Here is a 25135-nt window from a genome sequence, read left to right on the forward strand (position 1 = left end):
AGAGACCATGGGTTTTGCTCTGTTGGTGAGATTAATGGTACAAAGCAAAATAAACTGTTTTCGTACCCACGTGGAGTTCTTAACGAAACTATGCTTTCTGGATCGAGAAGTTTCCACGCATGCTAATTAATTGCTGTTATCAGCTGCTTCAGCTTGCACAGCAGCGAAGAGAGTTGTTAATGTAGGGGAGAGTACACGCCACAATGGCGCAGACAGGTGTTTTCAGAGCAAACTCTGACCTTCCAGGGAAACGCCGTACAATCGCGTTTGTTCAGCGTTAGCCGTGTTTTCCTAAGCAAAATAAAGAGTCCCCAACGAGTTGTTAACTTGAATTAATACTATATTGTCTGCAGCAGTATCGGTGTGCGGCTTGGCCGTAACTACCTAAATTAATTCTCGTTATTCCTCTTACAAGTGTTATGTGGACCATTCCATCCTGCATAAAAACACACTGAAAAGCTTTATTCTGCTGTGCCTCACTCGACGAACTAAACAAAAAGAAAAATCCGGGTGAAACGATTCAGATGGATGTTTTCACATCAATCCGAATTCCGGCTTCAGATTTTGGCACTGAACCAGAAATAACATTGTACTTCATTTATGCTCTGCATACGCGCTCTTAAAAATTTTCATATTATTACTTTCAGAACTGTGAGTTTTCCTCTCTGTAAGTGAATCACCCAGTGGAAATTTTCTAAAATCTCCGATATGGCACGAAATTATAGTGACAAGAAAATGCGGGTGTCATTTCACAGTCAACGCCTTCATGAGCCGAATGTACGTAAGCTACTATACACTTCATGATCCAATTGTACGTAGACTGCTATACTTCTCATTTGAGTATAAAATGTATTGAAGGGGGTAACTGAATTGAATTGAGTTGGAAATGGGGTTACGTCCCAGAAAATAAATTTTTCAGTAGACACAAAATATTTGTGTTACTGCACAATGGGTTTAAGCATCGTGTCGTGAAGATGCTATGTAGGTGAAACAATATACACCATAATTTAGCCATCGGGTGTGGACAATAATCCAGTATGAAAGAACTGGAGGTGACTCTTTTTCGAACTTGATGATGTTGAAGAGGCAACTAGCGTTCTGTTTGGAGTGGAAGTATTGTGATATGCAACTTTATATTATTCATATTCATAATAGCAATAACAGAGTGTGTTACCAGCATAAAGGTTTATTCATAATGTTATAAAATGGTTTCTTTTCGTCAAGTATGCAGTACAGAACATTTCTACATCGTCTAGTTTCTTACTTTTTATTGGAACAGGTCCACTATTTGGTTGTTTCTTTGGAAGACCTGTCTTACATCATCCTTTGAACAACGGAAACTAGAAGGCAGTGAGTCCAGGAATGAATTGCTCGGCTTCAATAATTCTACGAGAATTGCTACGGAAAATGAAGAGGCCGTACGGAGACATCTGAAACTTCATTTTGGTTTTGCTACCATAGAAGCACTCTCAGGTAGCATCGCTTTTGTAGCAGCCAGGTCACCAGGTCTTGAAGTTCAGACTATCTTCTGTCTTCGCGTTTATGAAGCTAAACGACGGACGCATCAAAGCTGTTGTTTATCTGGACTTCTGTGGAGTCATCTCTGGACATGGCTACTTCTCTAACTCATCATCCATCTCACGAGCATGTATACTGATGTGATATGAGCCCTTGTTACCGCAAACACTGCGAACAGATACAAAGATCAGTTATATCCGGTAAATGTAACCTGAAAAAATTGTACATGGCCCTTTTTCACCGATTGCATTATGTCATCCATGATAACCGCTTTATGTTATGTTCACATTTTAAGCGTGAAATGGACGATTGCTGTGTACCTCCCCCCTTCTCCGTCCAACGTAAGATTTGCAAGGTTAAGCGTTTCACAATATTCTCAGAGTCCACCGTTAAAATCACTCTTTGGATGTTTGTGTGGAGGTTTACACAAAATACATGAGATATGTTTCTTCGTGTATATGCCATCTGAAAGTCTCTTTTACTATTCTGCGAGCCAATCAGTCCTATAATATTTCACATTCCGTTTGCTTTTATAAGATTAATTTCCCTAATTAGGCCAACCACATAGGCATCCCACACATTTCGTCAGTACTGCGACTAATGTGGCCATCATGGGTTAGCGAGTAGGGTACCCTCGTTGTCCCAGATTCGATCCCGGATATGGGTGCGGATTTTTTCTACTTTCCGTCCTTCCACAACTGCCCAGGTCCACTCAGCGTGCTATCAAATCAATACTGGGGATCCTTCCGAGAGATAAAAGACGGCCGGGCAATGGGTTTGCCACCCTCCCCTTCCCGCTGCTGGAACGAAGAAAGTCTGCACTCCACCTACAATCAGGCCAGTAGACCGCTGACGTGCGCTGACCCACAGACTTTACCTTTTTCTGTTACCTTTATTACAGCTAATATCTGATAATCCATTAAGATGGAATGCAAATAAAATCCGGAACATCATACTTTACCGAGGCAGCTCTGAACCATTCGCTCCTTACAGAGCAAAATGCTGCACATCCTGTTAATAAGATCTTGATCCACTCGAAGAACTGGCTACATATTCTGAGCAAATGTAAATTTTTGTCGTTAGATCTTTATGGCGAGCAACTCATTAAGTAAAGGTATTATGTGGAAAAATGAGATGCTTAAATTCTTAGAAATTAAGCATCTCACTTTTTCCATAAATTATCTACGAAACTCGACGAACTCAAACTGAAGAAGGTGGAAGAAACATTCAGCCGTCAGTTCTTGATAAGAAGGCAAAATACGGAACCTAAGATCTGCTATGAGGTCATAGCTTCCATATTTTCGGCGTTGGCTTATTTAATTCTTGTATTTTCCGTTAGCGAAAGGAGTTAATATAACCTATTGACAGTGAACATTATAGTGAGTAACGTTTCTCAAGCGTTACCGCGTTACATCTTGCAGGTGAGATTACTTATGTTCAATACTATGATAATCCACTTTCAAAGATTTTATAACCTCCGGCAATTTCAACTGAGCTCCCGTTTGTGCATTGACCGTTGTCGCCCACTAACGCGTAGTAATTGTTATGTCCATTATAATTATTCGGGCTGTTATGCCGTGGTCGGTTGATGAGTTCTGTGTCAATTCCCAACGTTTCGTCCCCGTCTGCCGGGGACACCTTCAAAGGGGTCTGTAGCTCGATGGAAGGTCCAACACACCCACTGGATCGCTACTGACTGCCGCTAAATTCCGTGTCCGCGCGCTCCCGCGCCGAGGCGTGACGTCACGTGTTTTTAAAACTTCAGTGCAATTGGCCGCTGTCCGCTGCCGTCGATCGCCGTTGCCATCACCCAGTGGTGGACGGGTGGTACACATCTTCTTCAACACCGGCATCCATATACCGTTTAATTTCACGCCCTCCTCATTTCGATTGAAATTATTAGGGTGTTTGGCGATTTCGATTGCCTCCCTGTAGAGCCTTTCGTAATATCCGCTTGTGGCCGCTAGTACTTGCGTCTCCTCGAAACGAATATGGTGGTTACCTGGCTGGAAAGCATGCTCCGGAACAGCTGATCATTCCGTTTCTCCTCTTCTACAATTGCCCTTGTGCTCTTCCAAACGTTTAGAAACAGTTCTTTTAGTGGTACCCACATAAACATCTCCACAGCTGTACACTCCAGCTTTTTCCAATGGTTTGCGAGCGTCCTTGGCAGGCATAAGGTATTCCTGTATCTTCCTGGTGGGCTTGTAAATTACGGTAATATTCCGCTTCGTCAAGATCCTCCCTATTCTTTCCGTTACATTTTAACAAACAGGAGGAAAACCTTACATTTTGCAGTAGCCTGTACTTCACTAGGGTTTCTATGTGGCTGTCTCAACGCACGTTTTATTTCGGCGGACGAATATCCGTTCTTCATTAGTGCATTGTGGAGATGTTCCATCTCAGAGTCGAGCAACTCAGGTTCACAAATATTTCTAGCTCTGTCCGCTAACGTCTTCATAACACCCCGCTTCTGTTGTGGGTGGTGGTTCGAATCCCGGTGCAAATAACGGTCCGTGTGCGTGAGTTTCAGGTATACTGAGTGGACCAAACTATCATTTTCGTTTCTAAAAACAAGCACATCGAGGAAATGTAATTTGCCGTCTACCTCCTCCTCCATTGTAAATTGAATTCTCGAGTTTATACTATTCAGATGTTTGTGGAACCGGCTAGAATTGACACAGAATTCATCAAGCGACCACGACATAATGGCCCGGATAATTATAATGGACATGACATTTAAGGCCCTGAAAGTCTACGTTTTAGTATCAGTAATTGTTATGTTAACTTAATTTCAGCCCAACGTAGTCAGTTTCCTAACTTCTGTCCTTAAAGGGGTCGGCGCTCGTATCATTTCACTTTTAAATCATACCATTAACTCCTACCTTGCAAGAACAACAGTTTTTCATTATTAATAAAGTTTATGCTCAAAAATATAATTAAAGCAGTTAACATACAGAACTGAAATAATATCTTCAGTTCACTTGTTAACTTCATCGTTGCATTGCAACAGCAAAATTTAAATTGTACTTTCTGGCTGGTTCATGAGTTTAATACGCAAGTTCCTTTCATTAATTTTGACACTCGTTTATTGCAATGATAGGAACAGGGTCCTCCTGTACGTAATAATGAAGCGGGAAAATCATTAACACAGGAAAATTATTATTGTTCACAGAAACACCGTGTTATTCGATAAACTGCTTTTGCGAACTGGAAAGTATGGTACATTTCTAAATGTCTGAAATGGCACAATGTTACTTTCAGATGGAGCAGCTGTTGGCGCGGCGCAGTGGTTTGGTGTAACAGTTATCAGGCAAAAGGCCCTCCTTCTAGTTATGAGCTAATTTTAATCCATTTGGCCAAACAGTACTCTTCATTTCATAATCCTATTAAGACTTCTCCTCGAATAAACATCTTCTATGTCTCATACGACTGCCTGCTTATTGTATCCATAATATACGTATCGTCACCACGCCATTTATGCACTTACTTTCCTTACACTTATAGCTACTTCTCGTCCGACCTCATTTACTATAACTTGCGACACCTCACCCGCACGCTCGCTTGCCATACAAGCTGGTACTATTCAGACAATCTTTCTCTCCCCGATGTTATTCAATCTGTATATTGAGCAAGCAGTAAAGGAAACAAAAAAAAAAAAGAAGAAAAAACTGGAGTAGGAATTAGAATCCATGGAGAAGAAATATAAACTTTGAGGTCCGCCGATGACATTGTAATTCTGTCAGAGACAGCAAAAGACTTGGAAGAGCAGTTGAAAGGAATGGACAGTGTCTTGAAAGGAGGATATAAGATGAACATCAACAAAAGCAAAACGAGGATAATGGAATGTAGTCGAATTAAGTCGGGTGATGCTGATGGAATTAGATTAGGAAATGAGACACTTAAAGTAGTAAATGAGTTTTGCTATTTGGGGAGCAAAATAACTGATGATGGTCGAAGTAGAGAGAATATAAAATGTAGACTGGCAATGGAAAGGAAAGCGTTTCTGAAGAAGAGAAATTTGTTAACATCGAGTGTAGATTTAAGTGTCAGGCAGTCGTTTCTAAAAGTATTTGTATGGAGTGTAGCCATGTATGGAACTGAAACATGGACGATAAATATTTTGGACAAGAAGAGAATAGAAGCTTTCAAAATGTGGTGCTACAGCAGAATGCTCAAGATTAGATGGGTAGATCACATAACTTATGAGGAGATATTGAATAGAATTGGGGAGAAGAGGAGTTTGTGGCACAACTTGACAAAAAGAAGTGATCGGTTGGTAGGACATGTTCTGGGGCATCAAGGGATCACCAGTTTGGTATTGGAGGGCAGCGTGGAGGGTAAAAATCGTAGAGGAAGACCAAGAGATGGATACACTAAGCAGATTCCGAAGGATGTAGGGGGCCGGCCGAAGTGGCCGTGCGGTTAAAGGCGCTGCAGTCTGGAACCGCAAGACCGCTACGGTGGCAGGTTCGAATCCTGCCTCGGGCATGGATGTTTGTGATGTCCTTAGGTTAGTTAGGTTTAACTAGTTCTAAGTTCTAGGGGACTAATGACCTCAGCAGTTGAGTCCCATAGTGCTCAGAGCCATTTGAACCATTTGAAGGATGTAGGTTGCAGTAAGTACTGGGAAATGAAGAAGCTTGCACAGGATGAGTAGCATGGAGAGCTGCATCAAACTAGTCTCAGGACTGAAGACCACAAGAACAACAACAACAACTTTGGTTATTATACAATACAAAGATCTGACATTTACAAAACTGTTTTCAGTAGTTTGCAAGAATATTATTTCATATATTCCAAGGAATAATTTACAATAAAATAAAAATATACGTACATTTATCTGAAGAATGAATTCGAAAAAATAAAACAGATAATTTGCTACGTATGAATTAGTCTGTTTGGTGTTACAACAGAACACAATTATGACAGATGATATAGATGTGCTTTGTCCGAAGATATTTGCATGGGATGAAGTGGGACACCTAACATTCCACCATCGTCTCTCATTGAGAATCTGTGGAGGAACTTAGTGTTTGATCATACACATTTATTTGTCTGTCAACTGTACTCTGCAAACCACCAGTGATTTCAGCAGGACAGTGCACCACCCCGTTTCTCCCGTATATTGTGTTACGATGGTATCACGAAACGAGAGTGCAGTTATGTTGCTCCAGGTTTATCTGATGTCAATGGTACTGAGTACGTCTGCGACACCATTCAGAGGAGGTGTACCTTATTCAGTTCCTTATGCATGGACCCTTAAAGTTAGAGCCGGCCGCTGTGGCCGAGCGGTTCTGGCGCTTCAGTCTGCAACCGCGATGCTGCTCTGGTCGCAGGTTTGAACCCTGCCTCTAGCATATATGTGTGTGGCGTCCTTAGGTTAGTTAGGCTCAAGTAGTTCTAAGTCTAGGGGACTGATGACGATCAGATGATAAGTCCCATAGAGCTTAGAGCCATTTGAACATCTTAAAGCTTAGAGCTCGGCAATTAAGAGAATCGCCACTTCCTGACTTTTCCTGTAAGATTCCGGTCGCCATTTTCAGTTTTCCGAGCGACCTTGATCCACGGGAGAATGAATTTGATGCAGATGTTGTCACATGTTCCATGATCTTTCTGCTAATGTGATCGAAAGAATTCTGTACTGTTTTTAAAATCCGGTTTTTGAGCATACGTAAAATGCCGTATGATGTTGAATAAATCAATCTCGATTAGAAAGTAAGACCACCGGACTAAAAATAAGTCACACTTACAGAAAGCATTACAAATACCATTTAATACCGTGTAAATACGACCCTGGACATGATATCCGCCTGGTTTCGGTTAGGAAGTGAGTCCACAAGGTTATGGAGTTACGTCGCATCGAGTTCAACCCACTCATATTTGATCGTGCAGTTTCGCCAAATTGCGGGGATGCTGTCGTCGACAACAACGGGTGAAACGCTGTTGCAAAATATCTTACAGATTTTTATGGGGTTCAAGACAGATGATCCTGCATACAAATGGAGATCTAATAGGGTGGGAAAGTGGTCAGTAAACCAGTCACATTTTCCTGCAACCAATAATTGATATTGTCATCTTTATTTGCTGTGTGAGCAAAAGGCTTTGTTAGGTGAGCGAATCCAAACGTTCATTCTATGCAGTTCTCGTCCCAATATTCTGTCGCTGACAGCTTGGGATAGATCTCCATTCACTGTCAGTAGCAATTTCTGTCGGTTTGGGAATCGATTCTGATTCACAAGGCTGCAAAGGTGTCTCTCGTCCCTCCAGTCAGTATCTTTCTCCGACAACAATTCTCTCGTTGCTTTTCGTGGCCACTGTGATACACCACTGCTGGCTGAAACGTAGAAAGGGCCGCCGCGACACACCAACAAATCCAGCAACTTCACACACCGTACGGCTGCGAGCGCGCCCAAACACGACTGCCTGTTTTTGCCACCCTGTCACGTCATCACATTCAACCATGTCTGCGTACACTGTCCGCCTCAAACATAAAGTCTCACTTATCGCTACTGCCTTACGGCTCTGAGCACTATGGGACTTAACATCTATGGTCATCAGTCCCCTAGAACTTAGAACTACTTAAACCTAACTAACCTAAGGACAGCACACAACACCCAGCCATCACGAGGCAGAGAAAATCCCTGACCCCGCCGGGAATCGAACCCGGGAACCCGGGCGTGGGAAGCGAGAACGCTACCGCACGACCACGAGATGCGTGCAAGAGTACTGCCTTACGCTCCCGCAGAGGCAGTGCACGTGCGGCTGAACAAGTCACTCCATTGCTGCATCATCTGTAAACTGATAAATGTCAGATCGTCGATAAATGTGGGTGAAATGTAAGAAACGCCCAGAAGGAAACAACAATACACAGGGCTTTAAAAAAATAAATCTCGCATGTTCCTACTGATGGTAAATTGGTCAGTACTAGAACAAAGTTCCTGTATATGTCCGCAAACCAATACCTCCTGACATACCGACCGTTTTTTTGTGACAAGTAATGTTTAGTACTCGGTGTGTGGGGCAGCTGGTGGAACTGCATAAATGTTTGAATGTTGAAACACTTCCCAGCCGATGCACCATATGTGGGGCAGTGGGTGGAATTAATTGTTTAAAATGTTCCTATTATTTAGGATGTTATTTATGCTGTCTTTCGCCGTTCTCAACACTGGCTCTCTAACTACAATATTGGCAACCAGAAAGTGATTAGCAAAACGTGAAGCCTGTAATTAGAATTCATAGTGCCCACTTCATCTGTGAATACACTTATAGTTACAGCTTATAGCTCTGAGGAATTAGGAGATTGTCCGGGATTTATAACCAAAAACGGTCTTGAAAAAACGTTCTGTACTCTGAAAGTCACAGATGAAAACAAAAGAATCCACACCATCTAACTAACAGATCAGTTCAGAGTCTAATGCGCTGATGCAACTATAAATGTCCAAATTAAATGTTTAAATGAATGCCCGCCATAATTTGATGATAAGGTTCATCAAAAGCCACGCTAAATAATTGGTAGAATGTCTGTCCTGCGGCGGCACGTGAAAATACGACATACACTTCTCTCGAAAATGATTTCATGGTTACGCGTACCCCGACCCGAGTAACTTAATACGGCATCCGAGTCTGTTTGTAGCAATGATACTGACGCGACGCGACGCGACGCGACGCGAATCCCGACATAAATGGCGTGCTACTCAGCGTCTGGAGAGAACTGGGGCCCTGCTTCCTCGCGCAGCGTTCTTATATATAAAGCCGCGGTGCGGACGGCTAAGGGAACGCCTGATCAAATCGGCTCTCCCGACTAGCCGCTGGGCTAGTAATGCACCACTTTAAGTTACCTAATAAATCATAGCTTCTCTTGCTGATGGCCGATGAAGCTCTTAATTTAAATGTGCATTCAGCACGCAGGTAAGTATTGATCATAAAATTTTTACGTGGCTAAGTTAAATATTTTGGACGAGAGAATTAATTTAATTACACTGCACGCAGTAGGCGAGCTCTGAACTGGCCCTTTGGAGATACGCTATCGCTATAGTTTTATTGGTATTCAAATGAAACTTCTCACATCTTCATAGTTATAGCGAATCTCCAACCTACTTAAATATAAACATCCTAGCCTTATTTATTAGCCTACTTAATCTATCTTGCTTCCTTAAGTTTTAAGACGAAAAACAGAAAATCATGAATTTCCACTAAAATTTTAATTTGTGAAACCCAAAGTACTGTTTTTATTAAATAATTATGAAAAATGAATTTAATTATAAATTTTTAACTCTCTAGCTCTTTTCTGTTGCGCCAATGATTTTTACAGAAAAACGTCCAAATTTCGAAAATGGTTAAAGTTATCTAACTGATATTCAACACATATTAATTTAGTATTACTCCTGACATGCTAGAAACGTTTTAGGTTATTTATTTGATTTTTAAAGTATTGCGCAACATTTATGACGTCAGAGCTAGTTACAGTGGACTGGCTGGCACACAATGGAAAGACTGACGTGAATGTACTATAGCGTGAGTAGGCTGCTTCCCTGCAGGTGGTGCTGGCAGTCTTTCTGTTGCAGCATAGTAAATTACCATAACATACACGTGTAAGCAGAGCAAATCCTCGAGTACTCATGGAGGTGAGGCGTCAGGAGCGCTTCAGTATCAGTATATGGACTGAAATCGTCTGTGACTTTACCAAACAGACTGCAAGGTGCTTTGTATTACCGATTTTCTGTACGATGAATTAACGGCTTTATTGGAGAACGTTACCTTTGCAGAAAGATAACGATTATGGTTTATGCACGACGGGGCATCACCCTATTTCCTCAGTATCTCACAAGAACGTTACAGCGGCCATCGGTTGGTTGATGAGGTCCCGTAGTGTCGGCTGGATTTTTGGCTTAGGGAACATTTAAATGTATTATATTATGCCCAACCCGTCGACAATGTGCAGACGTTGTGCATCCAGTGTACACTGCACGTGAAGGAATTCGAATGGAGCCAGGTGTGCTTGAAAGAGTGCGTGATTCACTGTAAATAAGGGGTGAAAGATGAGTAAGGATGCATGGTAGTCACTTGCAGTACTGCCTAAGGTGTCTACTCCTGCGTAGGAGAGGCTGATGACATCACTGATAGGCCTATGTCGTAACAGGTATTTGTTTCCAGAGATATTATAATGGGAGTTTTGACCAAGACTACCTGTTTAGGAATGTGTGTCTCTTCTTTTCCTTTGAGGTAGGCACAAATCCCTTATGTAATGAGGGGAGTCTGTCATCAACGGCCCTGACACCTAATCTTTGACAACCACTGCAGGTGCTGCTCGCGAATGATATGTTACTACTTCTTTCTAAAAAGTTACGTTGCCAGGGAACTGTATTGCCAAAACAAAAGCTTTAGACATGTCATCTGTGCGAGGGACGGTAAATATCTGTAATTATCGGGCAAATAAACTGCAATCTAACATCTGTTAGTCAGCACTCGTAGATACTCAACATATTATTCAGGGTTACTGGCGGTCGATACAGATGCCGTCGCCTCACGTTTCGCAAGTGATTTGCAGCCGTTATAGTCAGTCTTCAGTCAGCCGTCTTGTGTTGCACAACAGAAAACGCAGTTACGAATTTGGACTTACATTTTATTAATTTTCTGAATCAGATACCTTAAATCGAGCTAATTGTGGCGAAAACCGTCGGAAGCGATTAATCAGAACAGTAGAGTTTTAGGATATCGTTCGTTGTCAGCATACTGATGGCGTACTTCGGGAGATGTAGAAAGTCCTCACGTTGTCGAACCCTGACCGTGTTACATAAATGCCATATAAAACCTGCCGACTAATTTAATGCTTAGGTGATCGGTCTGATGACTTCTCATTATTGACAAACACTAGTTACATAAGTTAACGAAATATATTTGATAACTTTGCACCTCTTATTCAAAGCATAAATTGATAACAAAAGCAATGAAATGTTGTATTATAATGCGCAGGGTTAAACACTCTGTATAGCGCAACCAGGAAATACTGCCCACAGCTAAATGTTGTTAGATCTTTGTGAAGACAAACAGATGTGTTTATCACCAGTAAACTGCATGATGGATTCAGTAACCGTAAGTGAAACCCAGCGCATTGTGTGGCGTTGGGCACGAGATTCCTATCCAGAAGGAACAGCGTTCAAAACCCCATCCAGGTATCCAGATTTCAGTGTTCCTGAAATCGTTTACGGCTAATATTAGAGCGGTTCCTTTGAAAAACACTCGAACAGCTTGCTTCCCCTTCCACGTCAAATCGGCGAGTTTGCTGGTCATCGACACGACCTAATCTCCTTCCTTTTTTTCTGAATGTATGTTATGACATTCGCCGAAGCCTCACAATTACTCAGTGTATGACTGCAAATCTTTTATGGTACACTGACATTTGGGTAGGATCTCCAAGCTGACTTAACGTGCCGACATGCGAAATCATGTCGTCAAGAAAAATAATCTGAACTTACTTGAGCCTCAGTTTTTGCATGAAGTGCCTCACCTGTAGAAAGTACAATTACCCGGTTTATGTGTGAATGAGATCGACTTTCATCGACCAATTTACGAGTGTTGTGGACCGTTCACATGAGCTCACCGTACAAAAAAATAGTTAACCTTTGCGCACGCGCAGATGAAGCGTTAAGCGTTGACAGATGGCGCAGCGATCGAATCATGTGTTCAAATGCTCGTGCTCTGACTAAGGGAGCTTAGGCAGTAGTGATCAGTGAAGCATTTTATGTTTCAAGCGAATATTGTACGCCAACAGGGGTAAAAGGTAAGGATTTGATAGAGTGGCAGAAAAAGGGTCAATCGTGTTTGGCCGTGTCCATGGCTATAAGGTGTGTGAAGTTATTGAATTTGTTGGTGTAGAGTTGGTGTTGCGTACTGGTCATTGTGCTTACAAGCAGTCGTGTAACGCAAGTAGCGACTAAACACGTCAGAGCTCTGATCGGGAAAAGAAGAAGAAGACACGTTTCACGGCTTATGAATCAAAATCGATTCCAAACCCGACAGTAATTGTTGCAGGCAGGGAATGAGGGTCCATCACAACATGTGAGTGAGAGAACACTGGAACGGCAGCTACGTGCAATGAACATAGTTATAGAGTCGGTACGCGTTGCAAGAAGCCACTTCTCGCAGAGGCACATAAAGCCGACAACAACAAAGTTCACTGGGCTGGAAGCACATGGTTTACTGAACACACCCCCGCTCTACTACATCTCAATTGGCCTGAAAAATCACATCACGACTTGAACCCCGCACAAAACTAGTGGAACGTGTTGGAACAGTGGATAAAACGGCGAAATTTGCATCCCCGTAATTTGATGAAATTGCGTGCTCAGATCTACAGCGAGTAGCTTCCTGGACGTGACGTACCTGCCCAACCTTGTGGACTCACTTCGTAGCCGAATCCAGGCTGTTACCGAATTCAGCAGCGGAATTACACGGTATTAAACTCTGCTTGTAATGATAACTTTAGGAGTGAGAGATTTTTTGTCCAGTGATGTAAGAAGAATGGGTACTGTAAACGTGTTTTGTGTTTCCATCTAGGTAAAGGTACTGGTTGCGATGACTGCTGCTGTCTAGAACAGATAAATTACTGGAATGTGGAATATTTTGGTCGAATCATGACTATGAAGGAGCGTAAGTTTTCTGCGTGAAGTTACAGAATAAACCTAGGTTCGTATTTACACTATGTGATCAAAAGTATCCGGACACGTGGCTGAAAATGACTTATAAGTTCGTGACGCCCTCCATCGGTAATGCTGGCATTCAGTATGGTGTTGGCCCACACTTAGCCTTGATGACAGCTTCCACTCTCGCAGGCATACGTTCAATCAAATGCTGGAAGGTTTCTTGGTAAAAGGCAACCCGTTCTTCATGGAGTGCTGCAGTGGGAGAGGTATCGGTGTCGGTCTGTGAAGCCTGGCACAAAGTCGGCATTCCAAAACATCCCAAAGGTGTTCTATAAGATTCAGGTCAGGACAGTGTGCAGACCAGTCCATTACAGGGATAAACTGACTAAACCAGAGGTTGTACAGAGTTTCAGGGAGAACATAAGGGAACAATTGACAGCAGTGGCGGAAAGAAGTACAGTAGAAGAAGAATGGGTCGCTCTGAGGGATGTAGTAGTGAAGGCAGCAGAGGATCAAGTAGGTAAAAAGATGAGGGCTGGTAGAAATCCGTGGGTAACAGAAGAAATATTGAATTTAATTGATGAAAGGAGGAAACATAAAAACGCAATAAATGAAGCAGGCAAAAAGGAATACAAACGTCTCAAAAACGAGATTGACAGGAAGTGCAAAATGGGTAAGCAGGGATGGCTGGAGGACAAATGTAAGGATGTAGAGGCTTATCTCACTAGGGGTAAGATAGATACTGCCTACAGGAAAATTAGAGAGACCTTTGGAGAAAAGAGAACCACTTGTATGAATATCAAGAGCTCAGATGGAAACCCAGTCCTAACCAAAGAAGGGAAAGCAGAGAGGTGGAAGGAGTATATAGAGGGTCTATACAAGGGCGATGTACCTGAGGACAATATTATAGAAATGGAAGAGAATGTAGATGAAGATGAAATGGGAGATACGATATTGCGTGAAGAGTTTGACAGAGCACTGAAAGACCTGAGTCGAAACAAGGCCCCCGGAGTAGACAACATTCCATTGGAACTACTGACGGCCTTGGGAGAGCAAGTCCTGACAAAACTCTACCATCTGGTGAGCAAGATGTATGAAACAGGCGAAATAGCCTCAGACTTCAAGAAGAATATAATAATTCCAATCCCAAGGAAAGCAGGTGTTGACAGATGTGAAAATTATCGAACAATCAGTTTAATAAGCCACAGCTGCAAAATACTAACACGAATTCTTTACAGACGAATGGAAAAACTAGTAGAAGCGGACCTCGGGGAAGATCAGTTTGGATTCCATAGAAATACTGGAACACGTGAGGCAATACTGACCTTACGACTTATCTCAGAAGAAAGATGAAGGAAAGGCAAACCTACGTTTGTAGCATTTGTAGAGTTAGAGAAAGCTTTTGACAATGTTGACTGGAATACTCTCTTTCAAATTCTAAAGGTGGCAGGTGTAAAATACAGGGAGCGAAAGGCTATTTACAATTTGTACAGAAACCAGATGGCAGTTATAAGAGTCGAGGGACATGAAAGGGAAGCAGTCGTTGGGAAGGGAGTAAGACAGGGTTGTAGCCAATCCCCGATGTTATTCAATATGTATATTGAGCAAGCAGTAAAGGAAACAAAAGAAAAATTCGGAGTAGGTATTAAAATCCATGGAGAAGAAATAAAAACTTTGAGGTTCGCCGACGACAGTGTAATTCTGTCAGAGACAGCAAAGGACTTGGAAGAGCAGTTGAACGGAATGGACAGTGTCTTGAAAGGAGGATATAAGATGAACATGAACAAAAGTAAAACGAGGATAATGGAATGTAGTCGAATTAAGTCGGATGATGCTGAGGGAATTAGATTAGGAAATGAGACACTTAAAGTAGTAAAGGAGTTTTGCTATTTGGGGAGCAAAGTAGAGAGGATATAAAATGTAGACTGGCAATGCCAAGGAAACCGTTTCTGAAGAAGAGAAATTTGTTAACATCGAGTATAGATTTAAGTGTCAGGAAGTCGTTTCTGAAAGTATTTGTATGGAGTGTAGCCATGTATGGAACTGAAACATGGACGATAAATAGTTTGGACAAGAATAGAATAGAAGCTTTAGAAATGTGGTGCTACAAAAGAATGCTGAAGATTAGATGGGTAGATCACACAACTAATGAGGCGGTATTGAATAGAATTGGGGAGAAGAGGAGTTTGTGGCACAACTTGACAAAAAGAAGTGATCGGTTGGTAGGACATGTTCTGAGGCATCAAGGGACCACAAATTTAGCATTGGAGGGCAGTGTGGAGGGTGAAAATCGTAGAGGGAGACGAAGAGATGAATACACTAAGCAGATTCAGAAAGATGTAGGTTGTAGTACGTACTGGGAGATGAAGAAGCTTGCACAGGATGAGTAGCATGGAGAGCTGTATCAAACCAGTCTCAGGACTGAAGACCACAACAACAACAACATGCATGATACATATATAAACGAAGGAAAATATGGGGAAAAATTTCCTGTGGTCAGAAAATTTTGTACAGTGGTTGGAGGAAGTACCCTGAGCAACATACTGTACTACAAATCCTAGCCAGTGTGATGTGTGCGTGGTGAGTTCGGGGCTAGGCTTAAGGGTTTTACATTGCAGGGGATGAAAAAATCTCAAATGATTAAAAATAGGGTTTTCAAGGTATAAAATTTATGTTTGTTGTTAAATGAAGTGCGTTAGGAACAAATACTAAATTTGTGCCACATATGAGTGCAGTAGAACCATATTAAAGGATGGAGCGTGTTCTGGGGCGTGTGTCAGGCTGGAGAGCTGTTTGGGGGTGGAGGGTAGACGCACAAATGAAGGCATTTCACCGGACTGTGGTCAGACACTTTCGTAGATCTGCACACCGAAGAGTGAGCAGGCGATGCCCCAATCTCTCTACCCCACTACCTCACAAAAAGTAACACACAGCGTTATGCCGTTCCTTCCACAGTGCACCTTACGAGTCATTGGCTGCATTGTACAAAATTTTGAGACTACACGACTGTTTCATGTATTCGGCTATTTTTTTTTGTCTTCATTGACTGTGCTAATAATCTCATTTTTGCCTTTTGCTACTATTTTACCCAATACTGATCCTTAAAGCGCCAAGTTATTGCGGGATGTCGTAGCAGATGGGGCATTAACCTCACCCTTCCACTAATAATGCAGCTCTATCGGCTTGTTTTTTAATAATATTTTATCTATTGTAGAAATGAATATTTGAGGCCAGGAATCATGCATTCAGAGATAGCAGAACTTGTGGACTCGAAGGTGTGGCTTCGTTCTGTTCTTGCGCATTATTTGCCTGGAAGTTGCGTCACGAGCAGAAAACGTGAGCCGCGCGGGATTAGCCGAGCGGTCTTAGGCGCTGCAGTCATAGACTCTGCGGCTGATCCCGGCGGAGGTTGAAGTCCTCCCTCGGGCATAGGTGTGTGTGTTTGTCCTTAGGCTAATTTAGGTTAGGTAGTGTGTAAGCTTAGGGACTGATGACCTTAGCAGTAAAGTCCCATAAGATTTCACACACATTTGAACATTTTTTTAACAAAACGTGAGGAGCGCAATAACGGCCCATTGTCTACAGTCTGTAGGGAAACGCACTCGTCGATTTACGGTTATGACAAGTTTCGTAAACTGATATCTAAATTACATAAATAATGCGCCTCCCAACAAGACCTCATACATCGTTACAAGTAGCGCCTGATAAAATTATTAACAGCAATGTAGCATAAAATTTTGGCGATGTCTGTAATAGTAAACGCTGTATGGCTAGATGAGAATAATTCATTTTTAGCAGAGAATAAGGTAAAACACCTCTGTTGGCCTGAGGAACAAATTTAGTTTGACATACATTTTCAATAAGTAGTACTATTCACAGGGGTAACGTATGTCCCTGAAGAGTTCCTAACAGCTTCTGACTATGTATTTCTTATCAGCGGCCACACATGTACTCTGCAAATAAGGATAAAACTGACTGTTGTTAGTTGATCATTGTACACTTACAACTGCGCGTGGAATTGGCTTGTGTGACCAATACGTGACATAAATTATCTTCATTTATATCCATAATGCTTATATACGAGTATGTTTTCAGTAGAACTATTTTCTCAGGGCGTCTGTCTCGCAAATGTTCCAGCAGAGCTGAAGAACAGTAGGGCACATCATACACTTACTCATGTCTGCTCTGTAATCGTAATATGTTTCCCCAGAAGATTTCCAAGAAATACATATATTTTATTCACTGTGAACACGACTGCATACGTTACGGAAGTTGCTAAATCGTTCTAAGAAATGAAAATATATTAAGCTATACAGACGACTTCCTTCTCAAAAAATTATTTCAGTTACTTACACAGTTCAAATTTGATTTACTGTATTATTTGATCCATTTACCGTGGGATCAAAAGTTCATTGTTCCAAATCGACAGAAATCAGAAGATTTTGAGGATTGGCAGTGTTTTGTGCTCAGTAATTTGTCAAATTAGATGTGAAAAAATACTGTATTCTGCCGTATTATGCTGGTCATTATTGAATTCGACGTTTCTTTCATGGAGATGAGCTATAAATATGTTTGAAAATTTCAAAGCAACGTACTTCCAGTTCCAATTTCGATTATGTTGCATGTTCAAGCATTTCTCAGCCCTAAGTGTTGCTTCCACAGAGCAAATGTACGGTAATTGCACTGCCAGAGGAAGTCGGGGCTTTCAATGAAATTGGACAATGACTCAAGCTCCTTTTCTTTTTTTTTAGTAACAACATGATACACTAATTTAGTAAACCATACTATACATCAGTACAGGACTTACAATTTATTCGCTCTGTGTTTTGTTATTTATATTAAATTCTCATATACATCAAAATGGAATATTTTTGTGATATTTTACCTGTACGCAATTAGTGGTAATTCAACAACATTTGGATTACATTTCCACTTGTATTTCGTTCTTTCGGAGATTTCCTTCATTACAAAACACTTGTAACTGTCATTACAGATTACTGAAGCATTTATGAATATATATCACAAAATATGTAAGGTAGGTGATATTCTTTTGTTTCTGTTACAGTGTTGATGCAGAGACTACTGGAATAACTTTATTGTAAGCTATTTGGTGAAAAACCTTTGCAGTGCATCGATGTGTTAATGAATTACTGTGACGTTGTTAAGGAGTATGAATAAAATCAAATAACCTGTGAAATTTAATTTAGTAACGGGTGTGGAAATACTTAGAATCTTGATATCCTTTTTGCAGCAAGGAATCTACAAATAGATGACTTTACCAATGACTGCTGATGACAATCAACATGTGACACGCAGAAGCAACCTTTTATTGACGTTAATTTCAGTATACAGATTATGTATCATTTCCTCTAATTTCTTCTCAAGGTATGAGGAAAGTGAACGCAAACTAGATCAAACTGGAATTTAGTAAGTTTTTATTGCTGTTATTAACTCAGTTATTCCAGGGTACAGTTTATACAAGTGATCTTAAAGGCTTCATCTCTCCTCACCGCATCTCTCGTCACACTAGCCAAGTTGTAGGGCGGGGCTTGTCTCCAGCACTCGTGACGTCACAGTGTACAAGTTCAATGAGCGCTTTTAATACCGCAGTAGCTGTCTATAGTCCCTCTTTGCCACTCTTTACTAGGAAATGTTTTAGATGCTATTTTGCAGTTCACTTTCTGTTTGTAGTGTTCTCATTTTTAGTTCTAGATGATGTTCTAGCGGCAGTTTCTTCCCAAGCTACATGTATATATTAGTACATATATCTATTAATTTTCAAAAGCTTTCATTTAAACTCTGCCCTTGCATCACGATGTTTCCCAAATTAAAGGACATTTTGAAACTGGTCCTAGGAAGCGTAAACGAAGAATTCAATTGCTAACGGCTACACTTTACCAGCTGTACAAACGGAACTGAACTGACTACAAGCTGTTACATTAAAAAGTGGTTTGGCTTTATGTACATGGTGAACCCGAACCCCCGTTGATAGAAATCCGGTGTACATTGGTTTGCGCGGCCGGCTTCAGGGTCATTAAAACCCTTTTGAGTGTATTGCCGGCTGCCGCGTCAGTCGAACGTGAGGAAGGCCGCTGTAGCACAACCAAAACGTCGGCTTGTTTTAGAGTTTTAGAAGACAGTACAACCAGAAGAGGTTTATAAAAATTTCGTAGGTTGTTCAGTGATATTTTCTGAGTATGTTGGTACAAGGCATCCATGGTCAACGATGGCTCGATACAGAATAATTTTGTTTTGCTTCGAAGTTTACTCGCTGGCTGCGAATTCCTTGACATCAGTTGTGTTCGGCATAGATCTATTACCCAGTACTGACATGAAGAATTGTGCTGAACCATTATGAAATTGGTATTAAAAATAAAAATACAACGAACCAAAACATATATCAAAAAAAGTAAACTCCGCCATCTGAAGCATTTATATGGGGATATATTTTAACATTGTGACGGAATCAGTGTTTTGTTGTTGCCTTCAGCACTGATACTGGACAGAAAAGCACAAACAATCGCGGAGAAAAATCTTCTCGTGTTACCACGCACATCAATAAGCGCTAGTTAGCAACATTTTTGGAAGCAATTTCTCTCCTTCCATCTTTTGGCGAAGAACAATCAAGGGAAGAATAAATTGTTATCATGTAGTCAAAAGTCATGAATTTCCTGAAGAATAAATAATTGTGTTGTTAGGCGAACACACTAAATGAACTTTGTATCGGAATTATCATCTAGTACGACACTGATCATTGGCCACATACCAAGTGATCCTGCCTAACACCTTTGATTTGCGACTTAAGCTGACGAAACAGTTTCCAGTAAATAATACAGTGCGAAAGGGTGAATGTTCAGCTGTGTAGTTAACAATCGCAGCTATTACGTTAGTTGAGATACAGTAGCACTTACGACACATTTAAATGTCAAATGTGCTGTATTTAACGGCATTTAAAAGCGTTTGCTGTCAGTACAATTCTTGTCAACACTTGCAGTATAACTTTTCGCAAAAACCGACTGGGCATACACCGAGAAATTTTACGTGATGTTTGTGTGATGATTGAGATCAAAACTTTCCATCTGTATCAGCGATTAGCTTCACTGAAAAACATTTAGGACGCAGCTATTTGAATATTCAGTCTTTGTTGACCGTCTACACTGCACCTACTTCTAAAGGAGCGACGGTTATTCTATAACCAGAATATCCCGTTAAATTCTATAACCACGTTTACGTGCTACTTCATAGAGCAGTATACTCTTGTAACCAAAATGCTAAGGTCTGATGATGATCCGATCGAATCAGAACATAACACAGTCTTAAAGTGACAAAGAAAATTCTTATAGCATCATTAACGGCAGATTTTCTCCATACAAGGTAATATGTCAGTTGACACCGTTCCATTAATAAAAATCTAACTATATCCGTATTTTGAGACAGAAAGAACTTTTGAGCCTAATTAATATAACGAAATACTTGTATATTCACACACTAACTTTTGTTAAAATCATTTGTTCGATATTTCGGAGCATGCAGAATACGTTAAATGGTATTCCGTGTATACGAGTAACTCACCTATTAGGTGATGGAACAGAGACGTCAAACACTCATGCATACAGAACTTCCCCGTGCGCTTGCAAGAGCTGAACTTAACTTCACTGACACCTCAACTGCACACGGAAACCAGAAGCATCTTTGGCTCTCAACTTATACTCTCCGCCGGACGCGTGACACTGACTAACGCGAAGGCACGGCGCGCCCGCCAGCGGCGATAAGGAAAACAAGTTTCTGTAATCCTCAGAGAAAGGAAAATACCAACAGAGCACACGATAGCTGGGAATAGCCGTAACTGCCGTTAATGTCAAACGGACCGTCGCATCAGCTCTGATACCGCAAGGGTCATGGGTCCCAGACGAATCGACCTGATACCACAGAGGTCGAGCCCACGATGAAGACTCTGGGAAACACTGCTTTGTGGTTACGCTCCTCTGAATTTGTAGGAGTTACGTTGCAAGTCTGTGGTTTCGTAATGGAAAGACCATTGACTACTTCCCAGTTCGAACTTTGACCTCAGTACCCAGCAAGGTGGGTAGATGGGTAGCCGACTGGGCTCGCATTCAGGAGGACAGCGGTTCAAATTCGCGTCCAGTCATCCAGATGTAGGTTTTCCATGATATCCCTAAATCACGCCAGCCAAATGCCCTGATGTTTCCTTTGAAAGGACACGGCCAACCTCCTTTCCCATCCTTCAAACAATTCGAGCATATAATCCATCTCTAATGACCTCGATATCGATGGGCCGATAGATCTTAAACTTTCTTGCTTCCTTCGAACTCGGAAGAGCCTGAGCAGTATCTCAGTTTTCTTTTAAAATGGCTCTGAGCACTATGGGACTCAACATCTTAGGTCATAAGTCCCCTAGAACTTAGAACTACTTAAACCGAACTAACCTAAGGACATCACACACACCCATGCCCGAGGCAGGATTCGAACCTGCGACCGTAGCAGTAGTTTTCTTTTACCTGTTGCGGCACATGGTCTGTCGACACCTATAAATGGCAAATAACTCTGCTTCCGAAAGTTACTCTCAGAGGTTACGATCGTAAATTTCACCTTTTGCTGTTTATAGGAGGATTCAGATGCTGTGCTGTTAAAGCACTGGACTCGCACTGTAGATGACAACCTATTGTAACACCATCTTTTTTCCCAGAAAATGTGTACTTTGAAAAGGACTGCAGACAATCTAAGATGCCAACTACATTACATCATGGTAATGTAGATTCAGAAATCATATATTGGATTCTAAGCAGTATCCAGGAGTAGATATAGACTCACATGTGTAGAAAGTTCCTCATATTATTGCGTCTCTGTGGCCCCCTCTACGTTTGTTACAATACAATGTGACTCAGTGATAAGCGTTATCAACATGTTATAGCTCAATATACAGAAACAGAACCCGATAGTTTTTGTCGAGTCCAGGAATTTATGGTACATAGTTTGTAAGTTGCTGTTTCGGTCATCAATCAAGTGGTTGAAATGGCTCTGAGCACTATGGGACTTAACTTGTGAAGTCATCAGTTCCCTAGAACTTAGAACTACTTAAACCTAACTAACCTAAGGACACCAGACACATCCATGCGCGAGGCAGGATTCGAACCGGCGACCGTAGCAGTCGCGCGGTTCCAGACTGTAGCGCCTAGAACCGCTCGGTCACTCCGGCCGGCGGTCATCAATCCCAAGGGAGGTTTGATGTGTTCAATCCTTCTCTCTGTAACATCGAACGGCTGTCTTATGTAATCACTTCTTGGTCAGCTTGTAACGTCCCCATACACCGATCGATTAAACCACTGAACCTTGTGGTTACGTAACTGTGTGTATCTACGCATTTCGGAAGCAGTCTATCGGTCATGAATACTGACTGCCAAATGAAAATGGGGAAAATACACACTACTACTAAGAATGGCAACAACAACTCACTCACTGTCAATATATTTTATATGGAATTACTAACACTTTGACTGCGAATCTCGTCAATCGACGGGCCACTAAAATTTCAGTAGACTACCGATCCCACCATGTGGCTGGAGTATGAATTCTTCCGCTTTTAAATACGAAATCACGTATATTGAGCGGTCCGACAGGTGTTCATTGTTGGCTACTCTTGGCCACTTAACACAGCCGGCTCTCTAGGAAACGTCAAGATTTACGTGCCCGGCAGGCAAAGTGTTAATGAATTGACGGATTAAAGTTGGTGCTGATCTTTCTTAAAATATACTTCGATAATTTTTAAATAATAATGCCAATCGTCCAATTGGACGACCTTCAATATTGTACATTTCGATTACGTTATGGTGCATCATGCCTACTGATGAAAATATTCGGTGTGATTACTGGAAATAGCATGCGTGAATCGCTCACCCCAGTCATCTTCACAGACCATTACGATAAAACATACTGTAATTACTACAACAGAAATGACCTTGAATAGGAATAGTCTCAGCACGCTGACTCTTTGCTTCGCAATTTTATTTTTAGATGTATTTATCAGATAAGAAAAGTAATACTTTCAAACTATTGAAACGCTTTTAAACATCAAACGAACAACACTCAAATACTAAGCACTAAACAATGAACACACAACAGTAAAGACACAAATGAAAATTTCTTTGAATTTTTAACCTATTCAGTACCAGCACTCAAATAAAATAACATAATTGCTTTCAACTAGAATAATATTAGCCTAAAGGCCTTTTACTATGGAAGTGACGGTTAATTTACAAATTAATTATGTGGTATTCAAAGGTGTAATATCTGATAAAATTCCATTACATTCAGTTACATATTTATGGTACTGGTTCATGTCATCAGGGATCTAGCAATCAGGATCCAATTCCAGGTAATAATAAAACACTATTTATTGGTAAATTACTGTTTTCAAAAGAGATAGTGAGATTTACGATGACAATCGAATGTCGTAATCTTGTGGTGAGGTTGGTCGACGCAACAATGGGCTAGAACTGCCCCGTATTTTTAGCACCTCGTTAATTCTGTGCATGACATAAACTGTTGCCCAAATTACTTTCTCTGCTGACTGCTGTCCATGACTGTCACGGTTTGGAAAAACAACATACTGTTAAATCATGCCTCGCAAATGCTCGCGAGCGCCGTTTACGAGCCCACGTCGTGGCTCAAATCTGTGCTTACAACGCGTGCCACGGCCAAATTCTCGCTACAACCAACGGGCGCAAGAGCGCAAGTACACGTACAATTCCTAACATTTGTGTATTGTGTGTGTATTGTATATTGAACTGGGGCCCTAGAATCGACGAAGAGGCTTCGTCCCGCCGTAGCCCTCAGTGGTTCACACCCCTACAACAGGCCATAGCAGTCCACCCACACCACCGCCGCCCCACACCGAACCCACATTATTGCTTGGTAGAGTAATTATGGTGTACGCGTTCTTGGAGAAAGTGTTTGCGCAGCAATCGCCGTCATGGTGTAACTGAGGCGGAATAAGGGGAACGAGCTCGCATTCGTCGATGAAGATGGAAAACCGCCTTAAAAACCATTTACAGGCTGGCCGGCACACCGCGCCTCGACAGTAATTCGCGGGGAGGATTCGTGCCGGGGACAGGCACGCCTTACCGTTCAGAAAGCAGCGCGTTGGACCGCGCGGCTAACCAGTGCAAATTTATTTCTCTCGAAGACCAGTACCAACTTTAATCTATTGAATCATTAACACTTTGCCTGCCAGATACGTGAACCTTAACGGTTCTTAGAATGCCGACCATATAAATGACCAAGCCTAGGCTACACTGAAGACCTACTGAGCCTGTCAATATACGTGATTTCGTGTTTAAAAGCGGAAGAAATTATATCCCAGTCACATGATGGGATCGGTAGTCTACTGAAATCTTGCCTTCAAATGGTTGAAAATGGGTCTGAGCGTTGACTTAACTTCTGAGGTCACCAGACCCCTAGAACTTAGAACTACTTAAACCTAACTAACCTAAGGACATCACACAAATCCATGCCCGAGGCAGGATTCGAACCTGAGAGAAATCTTGGCGTACCGTCGATTGACGAGATTTGCAGTCCAAGTGCTAATAATTCCATCTCAGCTCTATTGCAAGCGAGTGAGTTGTCACTGTCATAAGCAGTGAAACATTTTTATTAAGTGTGCTTCATTGAATATAACTGGTTCAAATGGCTCTGAGCAGTATGGGACTCAACATCTTAGGTCATAAGTCCCCTAGAACTTAGAACTACTTAAACCTAACTACCCTAAGGACATCACACACACCCATGCCCGAGGCAGGATTCGAACCTGCGACTGTAGCAGCCCCGCGGTTCCGGACTGCAGCGCCAGAACCGCACGGCCACCGCGGCTGGCAATATAACCGGAAAAAGCTAAATTTGACTATGTTCCTGTGCATCTGAGAAAAAAAAGTAACTGACATTGTTGTGGCGTTGTA

General features: G+C 41.7%; 2 protein-coding genes across 3 annotated transcripts in view; one reads left to right on the top strand and one right to left on the bottom strand.

Moving 5' to 3' along the window:
* LOC126252546 (protein yellow-like) overlaps positions 1 to 20920 on the bottom strand; it is a 74463-nt gene extending 53543 nt beyond the window's left edge. The window contains exon 1 of one of the 2 annotated variants that reach the window (XM_049953444.1): positions 20736 to 20919. The gene's annotated coding sequence lies outside the window, so the exon portion shown is untranslated. Of the gene's footprint in view, positions 1 to 20735 lie in introns of both variants that reach the window. The other variant, XM_049953445.1, reaches the window with a different exon arrangement.
* Positions 1 to 25135, top strand: part of LOC126252529 (probable G-protein coupled receptor No9) — a 778809-nt gene that overhangs the window by 42016 nt on the left and 711658 nt on the right. The window lies entirely within an intron of this gene.

This window comes from Schistocerca nitens, chromosome 4 (genome assembly GCF_023898315.1).
Source record: "Schistocerca nitens isolate TAMUIC-IGC-003100 chromosome 4, iqSchNite1.1, whole genome shotgun sequence".
Classification (NCBI taxonomy): domain Eukaryota; kingdom Metazoa; phylum Arthropoda; class Insecta; order Orthoptera; family Acrididae; genus Schistocerca; species Schistocerca nitens.